General features: G+C 41.4%; 1 long non-coding RNA gene across 3 annotated transcripts in view; it reads right to left on the bottom strand.

The window, feature by feature from the left end:
• LOC140211084 (uncharacterized) overlaps positions 1-24,751 on the bottom strand; it is a 360,478-nt gene that overhangs the window by 215,571 nt on the left and 120,156 nt on the right. For all 3 annotated transcript variants that reach the window (XR_011889382.1, XR_011889383.1, XR_011889384.1), the window contains exon 2: positions 1,173-1,243. This is a non-coding gene — a long non-coding RNA (uncharacterized lncRNA). The remainder of the gene's footprint in view (positions 1-1,172; positions 1,244-24,751) is intronic.

Here is a 24,751-nt window from a genome sequence, read left to right as displayed (position 1 = left end):
TTTCTTTTTCCTCAGTTCCACCCATATAGCCTCAGTAGACGAGCTCTCCAGCCTGTCCAGCTAGAACACTGCCGTGACATTTCCTCTGACTAGTAATGCCACCACTCCCCCTTTAATCCCTCCCGCTCCATCACGTCTAAAACAACGGATCCCTGGAACACTGAGCTGCCAGTCCTGCCCCTCCCACAGCCAAATCTCACTAATAGCCACAATGTCATAATTCCACATGCTGATCCATGCTCTATGTTAATCCAACTTCCCTTCAATACTATTTGTATTGAAATATACACAATTCAAGATATTAACCATGCTCAATCTTTTGATTCCCCGCACCACTCCATTATTTTCTCTGGCTCTCTGGTTCACATTCCCCTACAACTCTAGTTTAATCTACCCCTCATGCAGGACCAGCAAACCTTCCCACAAGGGTATTAGTCCCTCTCCTGTCTAGCTGCAAACTGTCCCTTCTGTAAACTCCTCACCTTTCCTATAAGAGCCCAATGATCCAAAAATCTGAAGCACACTGTCCTCCACCATTTCCTTAGCCATGTATTAAACTATATTATCTCCCTACTTCTGGCCTCACTAACACGTGGCATAATCCTGGAGATCCTATCCTTTAACTTAGCACTCACTTGGAAGAACCTTGTTACTCTTCCTACTCACTCATACAATGGCTGCTCTGCTTAAACCTAACTTTTTTCTATTGGCCCTCGTTGAGTGCCTAGTTACGCACAATCCAACATCTCCTTGGGAATTGTGGTATACAGAATATTCTGCCTTCTCCTGCTTGCTCCATTTGAAGTCTGTCTCTGGCTACACACAATCCAACATCTCCTCAGGAACTGTGGTGCATAGAATTTGCTGTTGCAAATGTTAAGATTCTATAAAATATTTGCACACATAGGGGATAACAATGAGAGAAATTCAATTAAGTGGTACTTCTTTAACATGCATTCATTTAAAATAGCAAATAAAAAAACAACTGGCACACATACAATGTTTGGAAAGATTTAATGTGATTGACATAAGAACAAAGGGATTTATACTTTTTATGACATTGAAAGAAGCCATCCTGCCCATGAAGTCTATGATGGCTGTCAGAAATCCCATCAATCCCATTCCCAAGTTATTTCTGGGAGCCTGTTCCTTTGACCTTGAGGGCAACTTGCCTGAAACAGTGTGGAAGATCACTCAGTCATCTCCATTTGAATACATGATCAAAGAAGAAAATTTTTCAGGGCTACAAAGAGTGAGAAAATAGATTAACTCAGATGCCCTTGCAGAGGGGTACTATAAATCAGTGGGCCAAATGGCCTCCTTCCTTTGCTGTAACAGCCCTATGACTCCAAATAAAGTGAAAACCAGTTAATTTACTATAAGAGTCTGTGAATGGCTTTCCTTGCAAATGCAAAGCCTTAAAATGAGGCTTTGCTAACTTGATGCTTCAATGAGATTATCAACGACTCTATAAATGAGCCATGTTTCCCATGCCCCAAGCTTCATATTGAATTAACTGATGTCATTTAAGATGCTGACAGAGACACTACAATTAGCCTCATGGCCCTCTGTTAAGGAAGGGAAATGGAAGGTCAGCTGGATCTCTTGCTTCTGATCACTAGCCAATAACCTCTCCTTGAAGTGTCTGTGTGTGCATGTCAGATAAGAACAAGATTAGGCACGGCTCAAACCCCCTACCTCAAATAGGCTGTTGTCATTCTCCATCAGGTTTCACATGCATAAAATGTTTATCAGGGTAGAACAAAACACTCAGGAATTTTTTTCCATTTATAATGCAGTACAAATTGAATTACTTCATGCAAGAAATATTAGGAAATGGACTTAGTCAGAAAGTGCAGATCTGGAGAAGAACATATCAAACAAAGTGCAAATATCATAACAGGAATAAGAAATACTTAAAGGATATAATTCCTGGTTGTAAGGAAAAATATCTATTGCTAAAAGATATTTGTAAACTCAAAGATTATTTCTGAGGAAATTGCACAATTTTCTAGAAATTTTTAATTGCATATGAAGAGATGGATTTCACCTGCCCATATTTGGACGCCCTGTATCAAAAAAAATCCAGTATCATTGCAGAGTACAGAAAGGTGAGAGACAGTTCATTAGACCAAAATCAAATGATTAAGTCTAATAAAATATGAAATCTCTACTGATGTAATAACTGGTGTAAATTAGATGTACCTGAAAGATGAATTAAACAAATACTTAAAACTTTGGAATGTGCTCAAACATATAAAATTCATTGAGTAGGTATACACAAAGGAGTAATAATTAAGTTTGTTTTTGATAATAATAGAATTGATAATATTATGATCCTTCTGCTATCATTAATTGAATACAAACAGGAGAGAGTTAAAAGGTAAATATCACAGTTACCCTTTTAGAATCTCGCTTTAATGTTCAAGAGCTCATGTCTAGTAAGATGCAAGTTCCCACACAACTTTACGCTCACCAATTAACCTCAAACAAGAGAAAATCTGCAGGTGCTGGAAATGAAAGTAGCTCAGGGACTCAGCAGCCCAGCGGCATCTATGGAAAAGAGTACACAGTCCACGTTTTGGGCCGAAATCCTTCAGCAGGACTGGAAAAAAAGAGATGAGAGATCAGAGTAAGAAGGTGAGGGGGAAGGGAGGAAGAAGTATAAAGTAGTAGGTAATAGGTGTAATCTGGAGAGGGGGAGTGGTGAAGCAAAGAGCTGGGAAGTTGATTGGTGAAAGAGGTAAAGGACTGGACAAGAGGGAACCTGATAGGACAGAAAAGAAGGCCATAGAAGAAAGGGAAGGGGGAAGACCACCACAGGAAGGGGATGGGCAGGTTAGGACATAAGGTAAGAGAAGGAAATGGAAATGGGAAATGGTGAAGGAGAAGAAAAGTGGGGGCAATTACTGGAAGTTCAAGAAATCAATGTTCATACCATCAGGTTGGAGGCTACCCAAATGGAATATAAGGTGTTGCTCCTTTAACTTGAGTGTGGGCTCATTGCGACAGCAGAGGAGGCCAGAGACTGACATGTCAGAATGGGAATGGGAAGTAGAATTGAAACTGGTGGCCATTGGGAGATCCCGCTTTTTATGGTGGATGGAGGGTAGGTGCTCAGCGAAGCAGTTTCCCAATCTTCATCAGGTCTCACTGATATACAGGAGGCCACACTGGGCGTACTAAAGGCACCGGATACAGTAGATGACCCCAACAGATTCAGAAGTGAAGTGTCACCTCACCTGGCTGTACTGTTTTAGGGCCCTGAATGGTAATGAGGGAGGAGGTGTAGGGGTAGGTGTGACCCTTGTTCCTTACATTTACCAAAGAATCACTGGAAAGCTTGAGGGGCAGGCAAAATTCCTTAAGCTTTCACTTCATGTCCATTCTCAAGCGTTCAGGCATCAGATTCACCTAATACCCAGTGTTTGTGTGTATCACCAATTAACCTACCCAGCATGCCTTTGGAAAGTGGGAGAAAACTAGAGGACCCAGAGAAAAACTACACATTCCTTAGGGAGGATGTACAGAGACTGCTTACAGAAGGGCCCCGGAATTGAACTCAGAATTCCCGAATGCCCTGAGCTGTAACGGCGCCACATAGGTGAAAGGCGAACACAATATTTAACAAGCATTTTGTTTCCATCCAGATAATGGTTGCAGGGATGGCATTATCTTCTTATGACAAAAATATATTTAGTCAATAGATTTTGCGTTTGAGTGAACAATTAAACTTGTCCCAGTGCTGCTGAAACATTGGTCCAGCATCTCAGAAAGTGGGGTTTCATACCCCAAGACGGTGCTCACCCAAAGAGAACTGCATGACTGTAGGATGGTGTCTGGGAGAAGTCAATAACTTTTTACAAAAGAGTGTTAGCCAGGGAGAGTTAGTCATTCAAAGCTGTTCCTACAAATTCAACGAAAAAGGAAATTTTAAAAAGTTTTTGCCTTTCTTCTATGAATGCAGGGGTTACACAGACCAGTAGGTGTAGATTTAAGGTGGTTTCGTGTCAGACAATGGGTGGGAGCACATTGATGGCCATGGTTCCACAGATGGCTGCTGTATTCACTGCAGAATTTCCCAGGTATATGATCCTGACACCACACCACAAAATTATGGAATGTACTGGACATCAGGTAGTGGCTCATACAACCTCTCGCTCAGTTCAACACCTTTGGAATAGTGATCGGTGTGAGACAGGTGATGGGACCGCAAGGCCTTTCTGAATGCATAGCTGTCCACATGCTTGTAGTACTGTGCTTGGCCTTGCTGAGCAGCTCAGATAGTCCTTGCTGGACGAAGCAGCTTGTTCCAGGTGCAGCTGTAGGTCAATTAAGAGTGCTCTGGGGCAGATCCATCCAGCATTAGGCATTAGGGAAATCTGATGCCTAAACTCTGAGGATGGACATGGAGTGAAAGGTTAAAGAATTTTACTTGCCACCTCACTACGAGTGATTCCTTGGTAGATGTAAGAGAATATGTTTATTCTTTCGGTTATATTGAACATGGAAATCCCCACTTACCTGGATAATTGTCATGAACTTGGACACCATTCTGGACAAAACAACCTCTGGCTCGTACCTCATCAACCAACATCAACATCTATTCATTTCACATGGTTATTGTAGCATGTTTTATCTACAATATGCCCTCTAGTTACTTACATCAACTCTTCCAGAAGCAACCTCCCAAACAATAACCAGTCGACGGTTCGGGCCAAAACCTTCAGCAGTCCTGCCAAAGGGTTTCGGCCCGAAGTGTTGACTGTACTCTTTTCCTAGATGCTGCCTGGCCTGCTGAGTTCCTCAAGCATTTTGTGTGTGTTGCTCGGATTTCCAGTGTCTGCAGATTTTCTCTTGTTTTTGACTGGATTATTACACATACTTGAGCTTTACTGGCTCCCTAAGTTATCGCAGGACTTTGAATCTCTATAAATGTGTCTGAAATTTATAAATCTTGAAAATATACAAGTAAAAATTAATCACATATCAAGCATTTCTTCTAAAACTCAGAGATTAAAGCATTAGAAAACTCTAAAAAGTAATTAAATACTTTTGAATCAACTATTATATATTTAAATTGACTCAATAAATTAAAAAAATAAATTCTTGCAACTTTCCTCAGAGGTGTTTATCTTCATTGAAATGAATGGAGGCATTGGATTTTCACCAGGTCTAACCTGACGAGGATGCAGAGCCCAGACTTCCCAGTGCAGCTGCAGGAAGTTAGCTGTCTGACACTGAAATCAAGGAACACCATCAGAATGACAGTGAGCAGGACCTCTCAGGAAGTCTGGGACTTCGAGGCTCATGCTAATGGCCTCAGGTTGTCAACGTGATCGCCTTCAAAAAGAGCTGTACACTACTGTTGAAAAACATTTAAGTGGTTTTTTAAAAAGTCAACTGCAAAAGTAGCACCTTTACAGGGTAAAGGCAGAAAAATGGAAAATTAAATAAACACACATTTTGAATTAGTTAATGCTAGGTTTCACATTGTGGCAAACATGTAAATTCAATACGGATTAAAATAAGCAAGGAGAGAATAAGTCAATTACATAATTATAAGTAATACAAGATGATTTCAAGGAGATATTTCCACAAATTTTAACTTCAGTTTGGCTATCAATTCCCAGTATTCAACGACAATAAATTTCTTCAGAACAAGTTTCCGATGAGTTTGCAAGTTATAGAAGGAACAGAAACATGGTTATGAGGTTTAATCTGCTCGATTGATCTGTTATGCTGTCATTCATTTTTCAATCAATGTCTTTTGAACCGTGAGATTGACTGAGCCGTACATCGCTGGAAAAAGATTAAATTTTGTTGCAATATTTGACAGCTGGCTTGCTCGTTTTGAAAAATAACATTGAGCCAGAAGGAAAAATTATGCATAATTTACCGGCAGAGATCACCATCACAAATGCTGTTACTCTGATAGCTACCAGTCCACATTGCTTAAGAACACTTGTACAGCTGTAGATAGCACGAGAATTTATAGGCAGGTTGTAAATTCTCAGGCCTATTTGTAGACAGGCCAATAAGCAAAATCTTTTCCCAGTGTGTTCCAGCTCAAACAGTTTGTTTGCACAACCATTTCAGTTTAAGATAGATGTTCTTTTATGCCTTGTAAAGTTGTTTGTTTTTCAAATACACTGGAAATACATATAAAGAGATTTTAAGTAATCTTAGATCTTCTGACTGAATATAGTTCAAATCAAATACTTTGCATACAATAAATCAATCACTAAATTTACTCACACAAGGTCATTTAGTAACTAAATGAATCATTGCACCTTGTTCATGTTTAATACCATAAAAAACTTACCGTCTTTAGTTCCTGGAAAATAGACGGTTCACATCCATATTAGTACATTAACAATCAACTTAAAAACATGAATGTATTACCTTTGTTTGATATAGGAAAGGAAAGGTACATTGCATCCGGAGTTTCTCCGGTTAGCGGACGATTTCCCTCCACACCTCTCTGATGTAGTAGGGATTCGCGTATGAGGCAAGTTACAGCAGTCGTTTGCCATTGCCTTCTGCCGGGTGAGTTTCCAAAGAGATCACCAGCTCGTGAGCCGGCTGGCTGGATTCGAACCCGGGACCTTTCGTCCCGAAGTCCGACGCTGATGCCACTTCGCCACCAGCCAGGTCATACTTAATTCATTTCTGTAAAATGGCTTTTGTTTCCAGGTTCCTATCTTTGTACAGATTTCCACGTGCTCCCTGTTGTATCTGATTGTTTAGTGGTGTTTTACTTTGCCTCCTACTCAAGTAGATGTCTATGCCCCCTTGGCGAGCCTCCCCCAACCAGCTCTAGCCTTTGTCCTAACCAGTTCTCTCTTCCTGACCACCTACAGCTCTAAATTTATTCTGCCAGAATGTGTTCTCTCCTGCTGCTCCACAAAATACTGAGACAGATCACACACATAGTCAAAACAGAATCAGATAAGATACAGAAGAATAGATAACAGGATATAGAAGAAGAAAGAAAAAAAAACATACATTTAAAAAGGCAAAGTTTTGCTGATTTTGAACTATTGCAATAATGCACACTTCATATAGTTATAGTGATATTTTCTTTGATTCCACCTTCATTAATGTTGACTATTAAGACTTTTCCAATTCTTATTCTCATTGCAAAAGACCCAGTGAAAATATACCCTACTGCAAACTTAATGAGATATATATTCTTATACAAGTTACTTTGCAAAATCAATGATAAATATATTCCTATGCAAGTTGCTAAGACATTTTGTGCATGCAAATAAGGAGTTGCATTTTGATGATTATAAATAAAGTAACTTAAATATTATTTATTCTACCTCACTGCTTTTGCAAAATTTATGATCACCTTCTTATGGCAAGATATATGCATCTGAAAGCCATTTTAATAAAACCTGTAGAACATATTTCACCATTGCAAATGATCAGTCATAATTATTGCCTCAGAGAGATTATGGTGTAGCTGTAGAAAAAAGAATTGGGAGAATCTCTAGTCACTTTTCAATAGCTAATAAAATCTCCCTGCACTTTCTATTCACCTTTCAAAACTAAGCTGACACATTTGCAATCATAAATGACATCTCAGTGTCACAGTATAAAAAGAACTCATATAATGAGCTCACACAAGGATATATAGTTTCCACATCTCCAAATATATTATTTCCTTTGATCCATTTAAAATTCTTGTGAGAAGATGAATTAGGAGCCTGACTCACAATACATCTAGGGCAAAAGTCATGGAGCAGAGCACATGACTAAACAACAGAAGCACAGAAATGGTCAGGGTAGTTCAGAACAAGTAGAATTCTCTCTATGGTTAAATAAAATTCACAGCGCTAATAAATCAATATATAAAATGCCTGATTACTGAATGCCTTAAAAGATTATGATATAAGAAAATATGAAGAAACTTTAGTTTTAGTCCTTTTTTTTCCATATGTAATATTCTCTTTTTTATGCATGCATTCACTCTTGTGATTGGGCATAATTTCAATCTCATTAAAAGCAAAGAATCTTGATATTTTTAGTATTTTTAGTATGGCTGAACCAGAGGATTTGTAGTCTAGTGAGGGCTAGATCTGTGGCCTTCAAGACCACTAATTCAGTAATACATAAGAGGTCCAGTTAGAACCTACAGAAAGTAGATTGAGGTTAGAGACGGAATGGGATGCACATCAGCATTGCAGCCAACTTACAAAGCAAAACCTACCATCATGACTGTCTGTGATGCTTCACTCCCAGCTGAGCTTAATACTTTTTATGCACGCTTTGAAAGGTAGAATAAAACTACACCTGTGCAAACTCCTGCAGTATTTGATGACCCTGTGACCTCTGTCATGGAGGCTGAGATCAAAACATATTTCAAGAGGGTTAACCCCTATAAGGGGTCAGAACCTGATGGAGTATCTGATGGGGCTCTGAAAGCCTGTGCCAACCAACAGCCGGGAGTGTTCAAGGACATCTGAAATCTTTCACTGTTGCAGTTGGAGGTTCCTACCTGCTTCAAAAGGGTGACAATCATACCAGTGCCCAAGAAGAGCCGGGTGAGCTGCCTCAATGACTATCACTCACACCTACTGTGATGAAGTCCTTTAGACCATAAGACCATAAGACAGAGGAGCAGAAGTTGGCCATTCGGCCCATTGAGTCTGCTCCGTCATTCTATCATGAGCTGATCCAATCTCCCATTTAGTCCCACTCTCCCGCCTTCTCACCATAACCTTTGATGCCCTGACTACGCAGATACCTATCAATCTCTGCCCTAAATACACCCAATGACTTGGCCTCCACTGCCACCCGTGGCAACAAATTCCACAGATTCACCACCCTCTGGCTGAAAATTTTCTTCGCATCCCTGTTCTGAATGGGCGCCCTTCAATCCTTAAGTCATGCCCTCTCGTACTAGACTCCCCCACCATGGGAAAACAACTTTGCCACATCCACTCTGTCCATGCCTTTCAACATTCAAAATGTTTCTACAAGGTCCCCCCTCATTCCTCTAAACTCCAAGGACTACAGTCCAACAGCAGTCAAACGTTCCTCATATGTTAACCCTCTCATTCCTGGAATCATTCTAGTGAATCTTCCCTGAACCCTCTCCAACATCAGCACATCCTTTCTTAAATAAGGAGCCCAAAACTGCACACAGTACTCCAAGTGAGGTCTTACCAGTGCATTATAGAGCCTCAACATCACATCCCTGCTCCTATACTCTATTCCTCTAGAAACGAATGCCAACATTGCATTCGCCTTCTTCACCAGCGACTCAACCTGGAGGTTAACCTTAAGGGTATCCTGCACAAGGACTCCCTTAAGGTTAACCTTTAGTCCATGGCTAGAATCAATTTCTGCCTGAGCAAGAACCTGCACCCACTGCAATTTGCCTATTGCCACAATAAATCAACAGCAGATGCAACCTCACTGTGATTGTGGACTTCAAGAAAGGGAATTTGAGGGAACACACATTGGTCCTCATCAAGGGATCAGAAGTGAAATAGGTGAGCAGTTTCATGTTGCTGGGTGTCAAAATTTCTGAGGTTCTATCCTGGGCTCAACATATTGAATATATTATGTACAAAGAAGGCATGACAGCAGCAATATTTCATTAGGAATTTGAGGAAAATTGGTATGTCATCAAAGACATACACAAATTTCTACTGTGGAGAGCATTTTAACTGGTTGCATTATTGTCTGGTATGGAGGGGCCACTGCTCAGGATCATAAAAAAGCTGCAGAAAGATGTACACTCAGCCAGCTCCATCATTGACACTAGGCTCCCCAGCATCCAGGGCACCTTCAAAAGGCAATGCTTCAAACAGACAACATCCATCATTAAGGACCCCATCACCCAGGTCGTGCCCTTTTCTCTTAACTACCATTGTATATTTAATATTTCAGTAATACTTGAGTAATATTATAAATACAGTGTTTGATTAAGCATTCTTTGTTGTTCACATAACTTATTATGTGGCTATATGTAAAAGTACATGAATGGCATACGTCCAACCACGTCTTCAGTGCATGTCTCACTAAAGTTAAAACCTAAATATACATGAGTTATCCCCAGCATAGTGTTTTTCTTTCAATTAGTTTTATAGCCATAATCATAGTCATAGTTATAGTCATATTTTATTGATCCCGGGGGAAATTGATTTTCGTTACAGTTACACCATAAATAATTAAATAATAATAAAGCCATAAATAATTAAATAGTAAAATGTAAATCATGCCAGGAAATAAGTCCAGGACCAGCCTATTGGCTCAGGGTGTCTGACCCTCCAAGGGAGGAGCTGTAAAGTTTAATGGCCACAGGCAGGAATGACTTCCTATGACGCTCTGTGTTGCATCTCGGTGGAATGAGTCTCTGGCTGAATGTATTCCTGTGCCCAACCAGTACATTATGTAGTGGATGGGAGACATTGTCCAAGATGGCATGCAACTTGGACAGCATCCTCTTTTCAGACACCACCGTCAGAGAGTCCAGTTCCATCCCCACAACATCACTGGCCTTACGAATGAGGTTGTTGATTCTTTTGGTGTCTGCTACCCTCAGCCTGCTGCCCCAGCACACAACAGCAAACATGATCACACTGGCCACCACAGACTTGTAGAACATCCTCAGCATCGTGCGACAGATGTTAAAGGACCTCATTCTCCTCAGGAAATAGAGACGGCTCTGACTCTTCTTGTAGACAGCCTCAGTGTTCTTTGACCAGTCCAGTTTATTGTCAATTCGTATCCCCAGGTATTTGTAATCCTCCACCATGTCCACACTGACCCCCTGGATGGAAACAGGGGTCACTGGTGCCATAGCTCTCCTCAGGTCTACCACCAGCTCCTTAGTCTTTTTCACATTAAGCTGCAGATAATTCTGCTCACACCATGTGACAAAGTTTCCTGCCGTAGCCCTGTACTCAGCCTCATCTCCCTTGCTGATGCATCCAACTATGGCAGAGTCATCAGAAAACTTCTGAAGATGACAAGACTCTGTCCAGTAGTTGAAGTCCGAGGTGTAAATGGTGAAGAGAAAGGGAGACAAGACAGTCCCCTGTGGAGCCCTAGTGCTGCTGATCACTCTGTCGGACACACAGTATTGCAAGCACACGTACTGTGGTCTGCCAGTCAGGTAATCAAGAATCCACGACACCAGGAAAGCATCCACCTGCATCGCTGTCAGCTTCTCCCCCAGTAGAGCAGGGCAGATGGTGTTGAATGCACTGGAGAAGTCAAAAAACACGACCCTCACAGTGCTCGCTGGCTTGTCCAGGTGGGCATAGACATGGTTTTGGAGTTTTGGAGTTACAAATATAACAGTGGTGATGAGGAAGTTTTAAAATGAATCTGAGATGACTATCTAGTGAGACATTTGAATCAAAAAGAAATGCAGAACGTTTTTTCTTCAGAGGCAGAGAAAGCAACATTTGAGTTAAAAATATATGCAGCATATTTTTTTTCTTTGGAAGGGGCAGAGAAAGACAGTTGAGCAAAAAAAGGAGTAAACCAATTAAATTCATGGGTTCATGAACAGTAAATTCCTTGTGATATTAATCATAAACTTAGAAAAGCAGAAATGGCAAGCTACATTGGAAAGTCTTTGATTGCCCACAACATAACTGGAGTAAGTACCCTGAACAAATTAAGCAGTATTTTGAAGCAAGTGAAATAGCCAATGAAAAGCGAGTTCCAGGGTGACTGAGTGTATAAGGTAGAAAAGCATATGGTTTGCTTGGAAGTTTGACTGCTTCAACCAAACCAGCCAAAATGTAAAGCAGAGACATTTAGAACCAAAACCACTGCTGATTGCAGAACGCTTTCAGTTTCATAAGTGGAATCAAAAGGCAGTGGGGTCCACTTCAATTTATGTGGCTGAAATGAAGAAATTGTCTGAGCATTGCAAGTTTAGTAATGGGCTTAGTGATGTACAGAGAGATTGTTTAGTCTGTTCAGAAATTAAATAAAATGGAATTGGGCATTGGCTCGGCTGTTTCAGTCATTCCAGAAAATGAGTTTGAATGGCATTTCAAAGACACTGAACTGAAGCCTGCAGATATCCAACTAAGAACTTATACTGGAGAAAACTGGGAATGACACTTGTAACAGTGAAATACAACAGTCAACAAGCCACATTGGACTTGTATGTGGTAAAAACAGGAGAGTCAGCATTGTGAAGACATGATTGGCTGAGACAACCACAATTTAATTGGAGATCCATCCACAATTTGCATGCCACATCCCGTGCAATAGAGTCAACTGAAAGCAAGTTAACAATGGTACAAAATGATGTCACAGTGGTGGTTAAGAATAGCATTGGAAAGCCCAAACGTACCAAGGGTACAGTAGTGTTAAATGAAAATGCCACACCCAAGTTTTACAAAGCCCGTCCAGTTCCTTATACCATCCATGACAAAGTAGCCAGTGAGCTAGATCACATAGAGGCCGAAGGAATTCTTCGCAAAGCTGAGTGGAGCCTATGGGCAATTCCAACGGTCTCAGTAGCCAAGAAGAATGGATTGGTCAGGATCTGTGGTGATCTTAAGGTCATCATCCACCCAGTACTGAAAGTAGATCAATACCTTCTGCCCTGTATAGTGGACGTCTTTGCGAACCTTTCTGGAGGAAAACACTTCAGCAAAGTGGCCTTCACTGAGGCTGACCGATAGAAGAAGATGGAAGAAGAGTCCAAAGTGTTTCTCACCATAAACACTCACGAAGGGATTTATCGCTATAATAGGCTAATGTTTGGAGCAGCATCTGCTCCTGTACTCTGGCAGAAAGCTATAAACTTGGTGTTGTAAGGTGCTCAGGCACACAGTGTTACTTGGATGCCATCATTGCTACCAGTAAGGATGACAAGGAACATTTCCAAAATCTCAAAATAAAAATCAGAAGATTATGGGCTAAGCACAACAAGTGTGAATTCTTTAAACCAAGCATTTCTTATTGTGGTCACCCCATTGACGCACAAGATTTACAAAAGTGTGCTGAGGATATTCATGCAGTGGTGGATGCCCTAAGGCCAAAGGGCATGTCACAGTTGTGGTCCTTTCTAGGATTTGTTAATTACTATAAAAGGTTCCTGCTAATTGTGGCTACTGTGCTCCACCGCTTGTACTCATTACTACAGACTGGGAAGAAATGGCAATGGGTAAAGCACTGTAAAGTAGCTTTCCAAAAGATAAAGGATATGGTGACATCAGACACTGTAATTACACACTATGACCCACATCATCCAGTGAAGTTTGTCTGTCACGCCTTGCCTTATGGTATAGGTACAGTCATGTCGCATGCTATGAGTGATGGAAGTGAGCACCCCAGAGCCTTTGTATCACGTTCCCTTACCGTTGCCGAGAAACAATACATACAGATTGACCCAGAGACTTTGAGTCTAGTTTGGGGTGTAAAACATTTAAACCAGTAATTGTTTAAGAGGCAGTTTACTCTCATTGCTGATCATCAACCACTAGTGTCCATTTTCAATCCACAGAAGGGTGTTCCACTAACAGCAGGAACACAGATGCAGAGATGACCTTGTTTCTTGGAGGACACAACTACATGATCAAATTCAAGAGTATGACTAATCACAGAAATGCCGATGGATCGTCACATTTACCCTTGGAAAGGAAATACCTGAAAAAGTTACAAAAAAGGACACTCCTCTTAACATATTCCCCCTAATGCAAATTTAAAATCTCCCTATTATGGCATAGATAATCCAAAGGGAAACCAGAAAAGACACCACACTGCCTCAGGTCTACGTGGCAACCCACAATAGGTGAAATGAAGTAGAAACTTGGATTCCCCCTTTTTCCTATCGGCGCCAGATTGAACTTGCCCTTGATGGAGGGTTGTCTTATGTGGGGATTTAGAGTTGTTATACCATCAAGGCTGAGAGCTATAGCGTTGGAGAAGCTACATGCCAGTCATCACGGTCAAAATGAAAGCATTGGCTCCAAGCTTTGTCAGGTGGCCTGGGATGGATCAGCAGATTAGACTGTTCCAGATGCCAATGCATCCAGTGAGGCCAAAAGCAGCATCTTTCCCTCACTGGGAACGACCTGCACTATTCTGGCAGAGTGATTCCCACCCCCCTCCCTCGCAGGGAAAGACATTATTCAACAAGAGTGAGAAAACTTCCACTAGGGAATACACTACATATTTGAATTGGGATGCATTCTATATTGAGTTGGTGTTTATAGCTAAGCAGGGAGGGGTGTTAGGTATTTAATATTTCAGTAATATTTGAGTAATATTGTAAATATATTGTTTGATTAAACATTTTTCATTGTTTACATAATTATGGGTTATATATAAAAGTACATGAATGGCATACGTTATTAGACCACCAGGTCATTAGTGCACGACTCACTAAATGAAAAACGAAAAGTACCTGAGTTATTCCCAGTTCCATGTTTTTCTTTCAATTAGTTTTATGTTTTGGAATTACAAAACTTAACATATACCATCAAGGAAGAGGTACAGAAGCCTGAAGACACACACTCAACATCTTATTAACAACTTCTCCTCTGCCATCAGAAATCTGATTGGACAATGAACCCATGAACACTACCTCAGTACTTTTCCCTCTGTTTTTCCACTACCTACTTAATTTAATTTTTTTATATAGACTTCTTATTGTAATTTACAGCTTTTATTATGTATTGCAATGTACCTCTGCTACAAAACAACAAATTACATGACATATGCCAGTGATATTAAACCTGGAAACTGACTCTGATTTTGAAGTGTGAATGTTACCACTAGAAAGGACAAGGTAAGCTGATTTTCAAAGTTCAAGTTAATTTATTATCAAAGTACACATTTGTTACCATATACTACCTTGAGATTCATTATCTTATAGGTACGTACAGGAAAAATAAAGGAATACAATCAAATCTACAAAAAACCAAACAAAGACTCACAATCAACCAGTGTGTAAAACAAATATAAGTAAAAAAATACAGAGAACAAACATGTCTTGTAAAGAGCCCTTGAAAGTAAACTTCTAGTTCCCAAACCTGGTAGCGTGTGGCCTACAGCTGCAGTACATGAAAAGAGCACGACTAGGGTGCTGGGGTCTTTGAAGATGAATACTGCTTCCTTGTGGCAGTGCTCCATGTAAGTGTACTCAATGACTGGGGCTTTTCCTGATGGGCTGGGCTGTATCGGTTGTTTTCTGGTGTTTTTGTTTCATTCCTGGGCATTGGCGCTTCCATACCAGCCCATGATGCATCCAATTGATATACTCTCCACTGTGTTTCTTTAGAAGTTTGTCAAATTTTTTTGATGACATGCCAAATCTATGCAAACTTCAAGAAATTACGGGCACTGTTGTGCCTTCTTTGGAATGGCACTTAAATGCTGGTCCCAGGGCAGTTCCTCTTATATATGTTAATGCCAAGGAATTGAAAGCGACTGACCCTCTTCACTTCTGATCCCTTCATGAGGATTGGTTCGGAGACCTCCAGCTCCTTCCTCCTGTATTCAATAATCAGCTCTTTGGTTTTGCTGACATTAGGTGAAAGGTTGTTGTTGTAGCTCTGTTCAACCAGATTTTCAGTCTCCCTCTTACATGCTGATATACACCATCATTAATTCGGCCAAAGACAGTGGTATCATTGCAAATTAAATACAGCAATGGAAATATTCTTAGCCAAACAATCATAGTGCTCTGGTCTCTAGAGGGGCAGGCTGTTTTGCATGAATGTCACTTTCTGTACATAAGCTTCTTTTTACACCTTTTCCTGCATGGGTTAATTTGGATTTCGACTTGAAGCACACGGTGGAAAGACATTTATCTCCGTCCACTCTTTATTTTCGCTTGAAACAGAAATATCTTTTTGAACCCTGAAGAAAACTTCCAGCTCAGGTGAGTTTTGAGAAGGTGTTTAAACCCCTGCCTAGTTTTTTTACACATGCACTGCAAGGGCAGTAGAGTGAAAAGTTAACTCATCTTTAAAAGCATCGTCAGCGCATTGGAGACACAATTAATTGCTGTACGTGACAACGTTAGCTTCCAAGCCCTGGAAGTCAGGTCAAGTGCCCTGTCATACCAAATTTAGGCAAGCTGATCTTCTGTCACTCGGAAGATGATTGTAAGCTGGCACCTTCCAGTGAAGATGAAGTCTTCCTTCGAATCATGAAGAAAGATGAGTCGAAGAGTTGGGAAGCCCCCTTTCCTTTCTACTCTCTATGACAACTCCTACGAAACAATAGAGAGAAGGCCCTTCATCAATTTATGTCTCTTAGTCGCACATTGAGAAGGAAAGCAGAAATATAAGATCATTACACATAGCTCATGGGAGACTCTTTAAGAACAATTATGCTAAGTTAGCGCCTCCATCAGATTCCCAAAAAGAACATATTCAGCAGGAAGTTTTTGATTTATCACACCCTAAGGCAGATGTAGAAATATATCAAGTTTTGACTATTATCACTCAATTATCACCATTCCAAATTGGCAGTGCACACTTACAGCATTTTTCAAGCTGGAAGTTGCCAACCAGAGCAATTGTCCAGCTCTCACATAATGTTAATTCCTTTACAGGAGTAGCCAATGACAGTTTGCAATGGCTGGCACATTTGTAAGCAACCTCTCAGTGCAGAGCAACTTAATCGGGAAAAGGTTAGAATTCTCCTTGTTGTTCAAAGAAAGGTAAATGCAGAGGAAGTGCAGTGCCTCACAAAGCAGGGACTTCTTCCAATCCAAAGTTACTCTCCCCTTTCTTGACTGAAGGGCTACTGTGAGTTAGATGATGTATTAAGAGGGCACCACTCACTTCAAAGGTAACTCACCCAGCCATCATTCCAGGTAACCAGCATTTTCACCTCTCTGTTCATTAGAAAATAGCACAAGCAAGTGTGTCATCAAGGCCAACATTTTCAAAACAAGAATGGCTGAAGGCTGAAGGCTGTATAGTAAGACCGTGTTCAAGACTAGTCTCTAAGACTACCCTTCTTTTGTCAAAAATTTAATGAAATGATCATTTGACTTTTAGTTTCGGTAGTTAATTTGATATACAGGGAGTGTTCTGGCCTCTAGAGGCACAGGTCATTTTGTATGAACATCACTTCCAGTACGAAACCTGTTTCTTACATCTTCACCTGCACAGGTTAACTTAGATTTCAACTTGAAGCACACAGTTGAAAGACATCCACTTTTATCGATCCTTGAAAAAGCAATATCATTTCACAAGTAAAATCTCATTAAGAATATGAAGGAAGCTTCTGACTCGGGTGATTTTTCAGAAGGCGTTTAACTCACTGCGTAGATTTGTATATCCATACTGCGGGGGCAGTACACATAGAAACATAGAAAACTTACAGCACAATACAGGCCCTTCAGCCCACAATGCTGTGCCAAACGTACTTTGGAAATTACCTAGAATTACCCATAGCTGTCTATTTTTCTAAGCTCCATGTAGCTATCCAGGAGTCTCTTAAAAGACCCTATCGTGTCTGCCTCCACCACTGTCACCAGCAGCCCATTCCACACACTCACCACTCTCTGTGTACAAAACTTACCCCTGACAGCTCCTCTTTACCTACTTCCAAGCACCTTAAAACTGTGTCAGTTCGTGTTAGACATTTCAGCCCTGGGAAAAAGCTCTGACTATCCACATGATCAATGCCTCTCATCATCTTATACACCTCTATCAGGTCACCTCTCATCCTCCATCGCTCCAAAGAGAAAAGACCGAGTTCACTCAATCTATTCTCATAAGACATTCTGCCCATTCTTGTAAATCTCCTCTGCACCACATCCTTCCTGTAGTGAGGTGACCAGAACTGAGCACAGTACTCCAAGTGGGGTCTGACCAGAGTCTTTATAGCTGTAACATTATCTCTCGGCTCTTAAGGTCAATCCCACGGTTGGTAAAACCAATGCATCGTGTGCGTTCTTAACCACAGAGTCAACATGCACAGCAGCTATAAGTGTCCTGTGGACTCGGACCCCAAGATCCCTCTGATCCTCCACACTGCCAAGAGTCTTACCATTAATACTATATTCTGCCATCATACTTGACCTAGCAAAATGAACCATCTCACACTTATCTGGGTTGAACTCCATCTGTAACTTCTCAGTCCAGTTTTGCATCCTATCAATGTCCTGCTGTAACCTCTGACAGCCCTCCAGACTATCTACAACACCTCCAACCCCTGTGTCATCAGCAAATTTACTAACCCATCTCTCCGCTTCCTCATCCAGGTCATTTATAAAAATCATGATGAGTAGGGACCCCAGAACAGATCCCTGAGGCACACCACTGGTCACTGAACTCCATGCAGAATATGACCCGTCTACAACCACTCTTTGCCTTCTGTGGGAAGCCAGTTCTGGATCCACAAAGCAATGTCCCCTTGGATCCCATGCCTCCTTACTTTCTCAATAAGCCTTGCATGGGGTATCTTGTTAAATGCCTTGCTGAAATCCATATACACTACATCTACTGCTCTACCTTCATCAATGTGTTTAGTCACATCCTCAAGAAATTCAATCAGGCTCGTAAGGCATGACCTGCCTTTGACAAAGCCACGTTATTCCTAATCATAGTATGCCTTTCCAGATGTTCATAAATCCTGCCTCTCATGATCTTCTCCAACAACTTGCCCACTGCTGAAGTAAGACTCACTAGTCTGTAATTTCCTGGGCTATCCCTACTCCCTTTCTTGAATAAGGGAAAAACATCTGCAACCCTCCAATCCTCCAGAACCTCTCCTGTCCCCACTGATGATGCAAACATCATTGCCAGAGGCTCAGCAATCTCCTCCCTCATCTCCCGCAGTAGTCTGGGGTAGATCTCGTCCAGTCCAGATGACATCCAACTTGTTGCTTTCCAAAAGCTCCAACACATCCTCTTTCTTAATGTCTATATGCTCAAGCTTTGCAGTCTGCTGTAAGTCATCCCTACAATCGCCAAGATCCTTTTCTGCAGTGAATACTGAAGCAAAGTATTCATTAAGTACCTCTGCTATCTCCTCTGGTTCCATACACACTTATCCACCGTCACACTTAATTGGTCCTATTCTCTCACGTCTTATCCTCTTGCTCTTCACCTACCTGTAGAATGCCTTGGGGTTTTCCTTAATCCTGCTTGCCAAGGCCATCTCATAGCCCCTTCTGGCTCTCCTAATTTCATTCGTAAGCTCCTAAGTATAAAGTAATTAAAACAGAAGACGAAGCACATACCTCCTCAATGCAATGTGCTGTGTGTGGAGATGATGTTGCAAATCTATACTATCCAGGACCTGCCAGCGAGGAAATTAAGAATCCATTTGTAAGAGACATATCAAGCCTCATGTCTTGGTGTTTAGTGATGAGTTTCAAGGAGATAATAGCGTTTGACACTGGACGGTCAGTGAAAAGCATCCTGACACGTGCACCTTCATTATCTAGTTATCCCAGAGCTGAGTGCTGTTGACCTGTTGAGATAGGAGGCAAATTGGAGAGGATCTCGGTCACTCCCCAGGCAGGAGCTGATCTGCGTCATGACCGTCCTCTCATAACACTTCATCACAGTGGATGTAATTGCTACTGGACCACAGTCATTGAGTCTTGGGAGCACCATCACCCACGGATTTCTCTTCAAGTTCAGAATCAAAATCAGAAACAGTTTATTAAAACTGACTTATATAATGTCAAATTTGTTAATTTCAAAGTCCAAAGTTCAAAATTAAATTATTATCAAAGTACGTACACAATATACAACCCTGAAATTTGCCTTGCCCATAGACAGTCATGAAGCAAAGAAGAACCATAGAACCAATCTGCCCAAAGAAAGCCATCGAACTCCCTCCCCCCACCTGAGCAAACTAAATCGCGCAAAAGGCAATGAAAATAACAAGCAAAAGTAGAGAATATAAAATACAAAATCAAAAGGCATCCTTCAGTACCGTTCATCTCAGTGTTCATTTTCTGCAGGCTTCCCTGATTCAAAAATCTCCCAAAGGTAGTAACAAAAAAAAAGAGTGGCCAGAACTAGAACACATCATAAACCTGAGAGTCCAAATCTACAATCCACATCGATTAAAACTTGCTACAGCCAACAGCATCAGGGGAGTGAGACAGATCACTCAATTGCAAGGACTCTTCCTCAGGAGCAGGGGAGTGAGAGACCATTACAAGCAGACACCTTCTGCAGAAGCAGTAAGTGAGACACTGGTAGGCAATGCTGAACACTTGCTTGCCCTCTGCACCTGCCTCAGTGATCCACACCCCATCTGCAGACTTCCTGGCCTCCACGCCACAGGCCTTGGTTGGAGCCTCGTGGGTCCACCTCGGAGACAGCAAAGCACTAGATCAACTCATCAGCCTGTAGATCGAAGCAGTCGTAGAGTGCAAGGACATTAAAATTACTATAGATTATAAAAATAAGTAGAACAAATATAAGGAATAGGTGTTCATGGATTCAGGGACTGTTTGCAAATCTGATGACGAAGGGGAAGATGCTGTTCCTAAATCATTGAGTGTAGGTCTTCAGCCCCATGCACCTTCCTAATATGGAAAGATGTTCATGTTTCTTTATTGCTGCTGGGTCTAAATTAGAACCCTCTAGTCACCAGCATTGTGGGATTATCGTCACCAGAAAGAAGACAGTTTAGCACCACCTTCTCAAAGGGGATGAAGATTTAGGCAGTCCATAAATTAACAAAGTGAAGAAGATTAAAGGCAAAAATGACTGATTTATGACACATGACTGATATACTTGTTTTGTATGTCCTACCAAAAAAGTTTACTTAACCTCTCTCAGCTTTGTGTTTCTTTTACCATTGGCTCTACTGCCATAATCTCCAGTTCCTGAGAGCAGTTCCCAAGACTGAAGGTGCTTCTGCACTCCCTCCTTTCCCACAAACCTGCTGAAAAGTGTTAAAAGCACAAAAGAGCTTGGAGACTGTGTGAGGAATGCATAAGAGGATTTTTTTCTCCACTGTTATAGACTTAAATCATATGCCTTTACCTTTTCCTAATTTTTGCAGGCATATATGGAAATAATCCTTGGGAATTTGATGGCAAGGGCACTGTGACAGAAAACTGGAAAATAACAACTTCCCTGTCTGATACTGCTGAAAGAAGCTTGCAAATCCTTTTCAGTTGCACAGCTGAAAAATAATTTTCTATTTGTCTTAGTGAAATTTTCAAGCAACACATACAAAATGCTGGGGGAACTCAGCAGGCCAGGCAGCATCTATGGAAAAGAGTACAATTGACATTTCAGGCTGAGACCCTTCATCAGGACTGGAGAAAAAAAGATGAGGGGTCAGAGTAGGAAGGAGCGGGGAGGGGAGGAAGGTAACAGGTGAAATCAAGGGTGGGATGAAGTAAAGAGCTAGGATGTTGATACATGGAGGAGATACAGGGCTGGAGAAGAGGGAATCTGATAGAAGAGAACCAAAGGCCATGGAAGAGAGAAAAGGGGGAGGAGCACCAGAGGGAGGTGATGGGCGAGCAAGGAGATAAGGTGAGAGAGGAAAAATGGGAATAAAGAATGGTGAAGTGGGGGGCATTATTGGAAGTTCAAGAAATTGATGGGCATGCCATCAGATTGAGGGCTACCCGGATGGAATATATGATGTTGCTCCTCCAATCTGAGTGTGGCCTCAGCACGACAGTAGGACTGAAATGTTGGAATGAGAATGGGAAGTGGAATGAAAATGGGTGACTATTGGGTTGCCCTCACCCCACACTTCCCTTTCTACCTCCTACCCAACACCCACAAACCCGCTTGTCCAGGTAGACCCATTGTTTTTGCTTGTTCCTTCCCCACTGAACTTACATCTGCATATCTCGACTTAGCTTTATTCCCCCAGTTCAGTCCCTTCCTACTTATATCAGTGACACTTCATAAGCTCTTGACCTTTACAATGATTTCAAGTTTCCTGGCCCCCATCATCTTATTTTCACTATGGATGTCCAGTCCCTCTTTCACCCACTAGGAAGGCTTCAAAGCTCTCCGTTTCTTTCTGGACATCAGACCAAACCATTTCCCCTCCACCACCGCTATCCTCCGCCTGGTGGAGCTTGTCCTCCTTACTCTTAATAATTTCTCCTTTGGCCCCTCCTACTTCCTTTAAACAAAAGATGTAGCCATGGGCACTCGCATGGGTCCCAGCTACACCTGCCTTTTGGCTGGCAATGTGGAACAGTCTATATTGAAATCTTACACTGGTATCACTCCCCAACGTTTCCTACATTACATCAATAACTGCACCCACGGGGAGCTCACTGACTTCATCATCTTTGCCTCCAACTTCTACTCTTTCCTCAAATTTACTTGATCTATTTCTGACATCTCTCTCTCCTTTCTCAATCTCTCTGTCTCTATCTCCGGAGACAGCATATCTACTGACATCTATTATAAACCCACTGACTCTCACAGCTACCTGGACTATACCTGTTCCCACCCTGTTACTTGTAAAAATGCCATCCCATTTTCTCAATTCCTCTGTCTCTGCCGAATCTGTTCTCAGGATGAGACGTTTCATTCTAGAACTAAGGAGATGTCCTCCTTCTTCAAGGAAAGGGGCTTCCCTTCCTCCACCATCAATGTTGCCCTTAATTGCATCTCTACTAATTCACAAACATCTGTCCTCAACCTATCTTCCCACCATCCCACCAGGGATAGTGTTCCTCTTGTCCTCACATACCACCTCACCAGCCTCTGCGTCCAGCACATAATTTTTCGTAACTTCCGCTGTCTCCAACTGGATCACACCACCAAGCACATCCTTCCCTCCATCCCCGCCCTCCACTCCACTTCCTGCTTTCCACAGGGATCACTCCCTATGCGATTCCCTTGTCCATTCATCCCTGCCCACTGATCTCCCTCCTTGCAAGCAGAACAAGTGCTGCACCTTCTCCTACACCTCCTCTTTCACTACTATCTAGGGCCCCATACAGTCCATCCAGATAAGGCAACACGTATCTGTGAGTCTTTTGGGGTCATATACAGTGCCCAGTGGTCCCAGAGTGCCTCCTGTATGTCAGTGAGACCTGACGTAGATTGGGAGACTTCTTCGCCGAGCACCCATGCTCCATCTGCCGGAAAAAGCAGGAACACCTGGTACTCACCCATTTTCATTCTGCTTCCCATTCCCATTCCGACATGTCAGTCCATGGCCTCCTCTACTGTTGTGATGAGGCCACACTCAGATTGAAGGAGCAACACCCTATATTCCATCTGGGTAGCCTCCAACTTAATGGCATGAACATCGATTTCTTGAATTTCTGTTAATTGCCCACCCGCCTCTCCTTCACCATTCCCCATCCCTTTTTTCCCCTCTCTCACCTTATCTCCTTGCCTGCCCATCGCCTCCCTCTGGTGCTCCCCCCCCACCTTTTCTCCCCCACTTCAAGTCATGCAGATAATTTACCCCTATTTAAAAGATGCTTCACATTAGTTGTTCATTTCTCAAGTAAATGGTAAAACCCCAGGCACAGTTTACCTCTAGTATGTTTGCCTCTGTTTGCAGGAGGTGCTTGTTTGTCCAGCAATCATTTCTACTCAAATTCAAGGTATTTCTTAGCATGGTGAAACTCAGCCAGCTGGTTTACAATAATATTATCCTCGCATCTGAAAAGATTTGAATCTCAAATCCTCATATTTGAAGTAAAAATGATGAAAGAGCAATTGTTGCAAAATCAAATTGACAGCATTGAGATCAGCTTGACCCTCAATGCAGTTTGAAAGAACCTGAACAGCAAACTATTTCTGTTCAAATTTAAATCCTATTTTAGTCCCAATGCTTTACATTACCTTTGTCATCAGCTTCACCAGATTTAACAGATTTCTAATTAATTTTCAACAAACATAAAGCTGTCTTAAACTGGTTAATCTATTATCTAAATAAGGTTTTCATTTTCAAACTCTAAGATAACTATGGAAAAATGAGATTTCAGCTGCAGGACATAAATAATGACCTATCCAGAAAGCCACCAAGAAAGGACAGAATAATCGGATGTGGAGATGTAAAAAGTTTAACAAATTAATTCTGCTTGTGTGTTTCAGTGCATTTCTAAAATTAGAGTAACTTTTTGAAAAGGCTGTTTAATACTCAGTACCTTCTGTTGAGAAAAATAATGTAATGGAGATAGATAATATCTAACAGTGAGGCAGCAAGATTAGAACTTTCTCTGTAGCATTGTATCAGTATATTACCAGTGACCTACTGGGCACATTCCTGTTCTATAAGAGCTCTTGGTTAAAACAAAAATAAAATCTGTCCTCTAATGGGTTATTGGCATAGATTAGGTACCGCTGTGAAAATATCATCTGCACACAGCTAAGGAAGTTGTGTCCTGCCAAGTGCATCCTATGCAATGCCAGCAGGATTGATTCCAGTACTATTCTTAAGAAGGACCTCTGACAGCAAATGAATAGCAATTGTGACCCAGAACAAAAAAGTAAACAGAATGTCATAGAACAAGCAAAGGTTTTCCACAATTGACAGAATGACAAATCAGACTCTACAACTGCAAAAAAGAACTTAGTCTTTGTATGTTGAACACATGCATGTTTCCTGCTGACAGCATTAGGCTTGTTTGTCTTTTGTACACCAGAGGTAGAAAATAAATACATCCCTCAGCTTTGTTATAATTTGGTTTCATTCCTGTTGTGTAAGCCTTCAAAATCATGTGTCATTGTGACATTTTCCTCACTGGTCCACAGATGGATGAGATGCTAGTTAAGGTTGTATAATTGATGGCATCTTGAATGGTTTAAATACTTACTGATTTACATAGTTTTAA

The sequence above is a fragment of the Mobula birostris genome, chromosome 16 (assembly GCF_030028105.1).
Source record: "Mobula birostris isolate sMobBir1 chromosome 16, sMobBir1.hap1, whole genome shotgun sequence".
NCBI classification, from domain to species: domain Eukaryota; kingdom Metazoa; phylum Chordata; class Chondrichthyes; order Myliobatiformes; family Myliobatidae; genus Mobula; species Mobula birostris.
The sequence above is the reverse complement of the archived record's forward strand: the minus strand, read 5'-3'. Positions and strand labels throughout refer to the sequence as shown.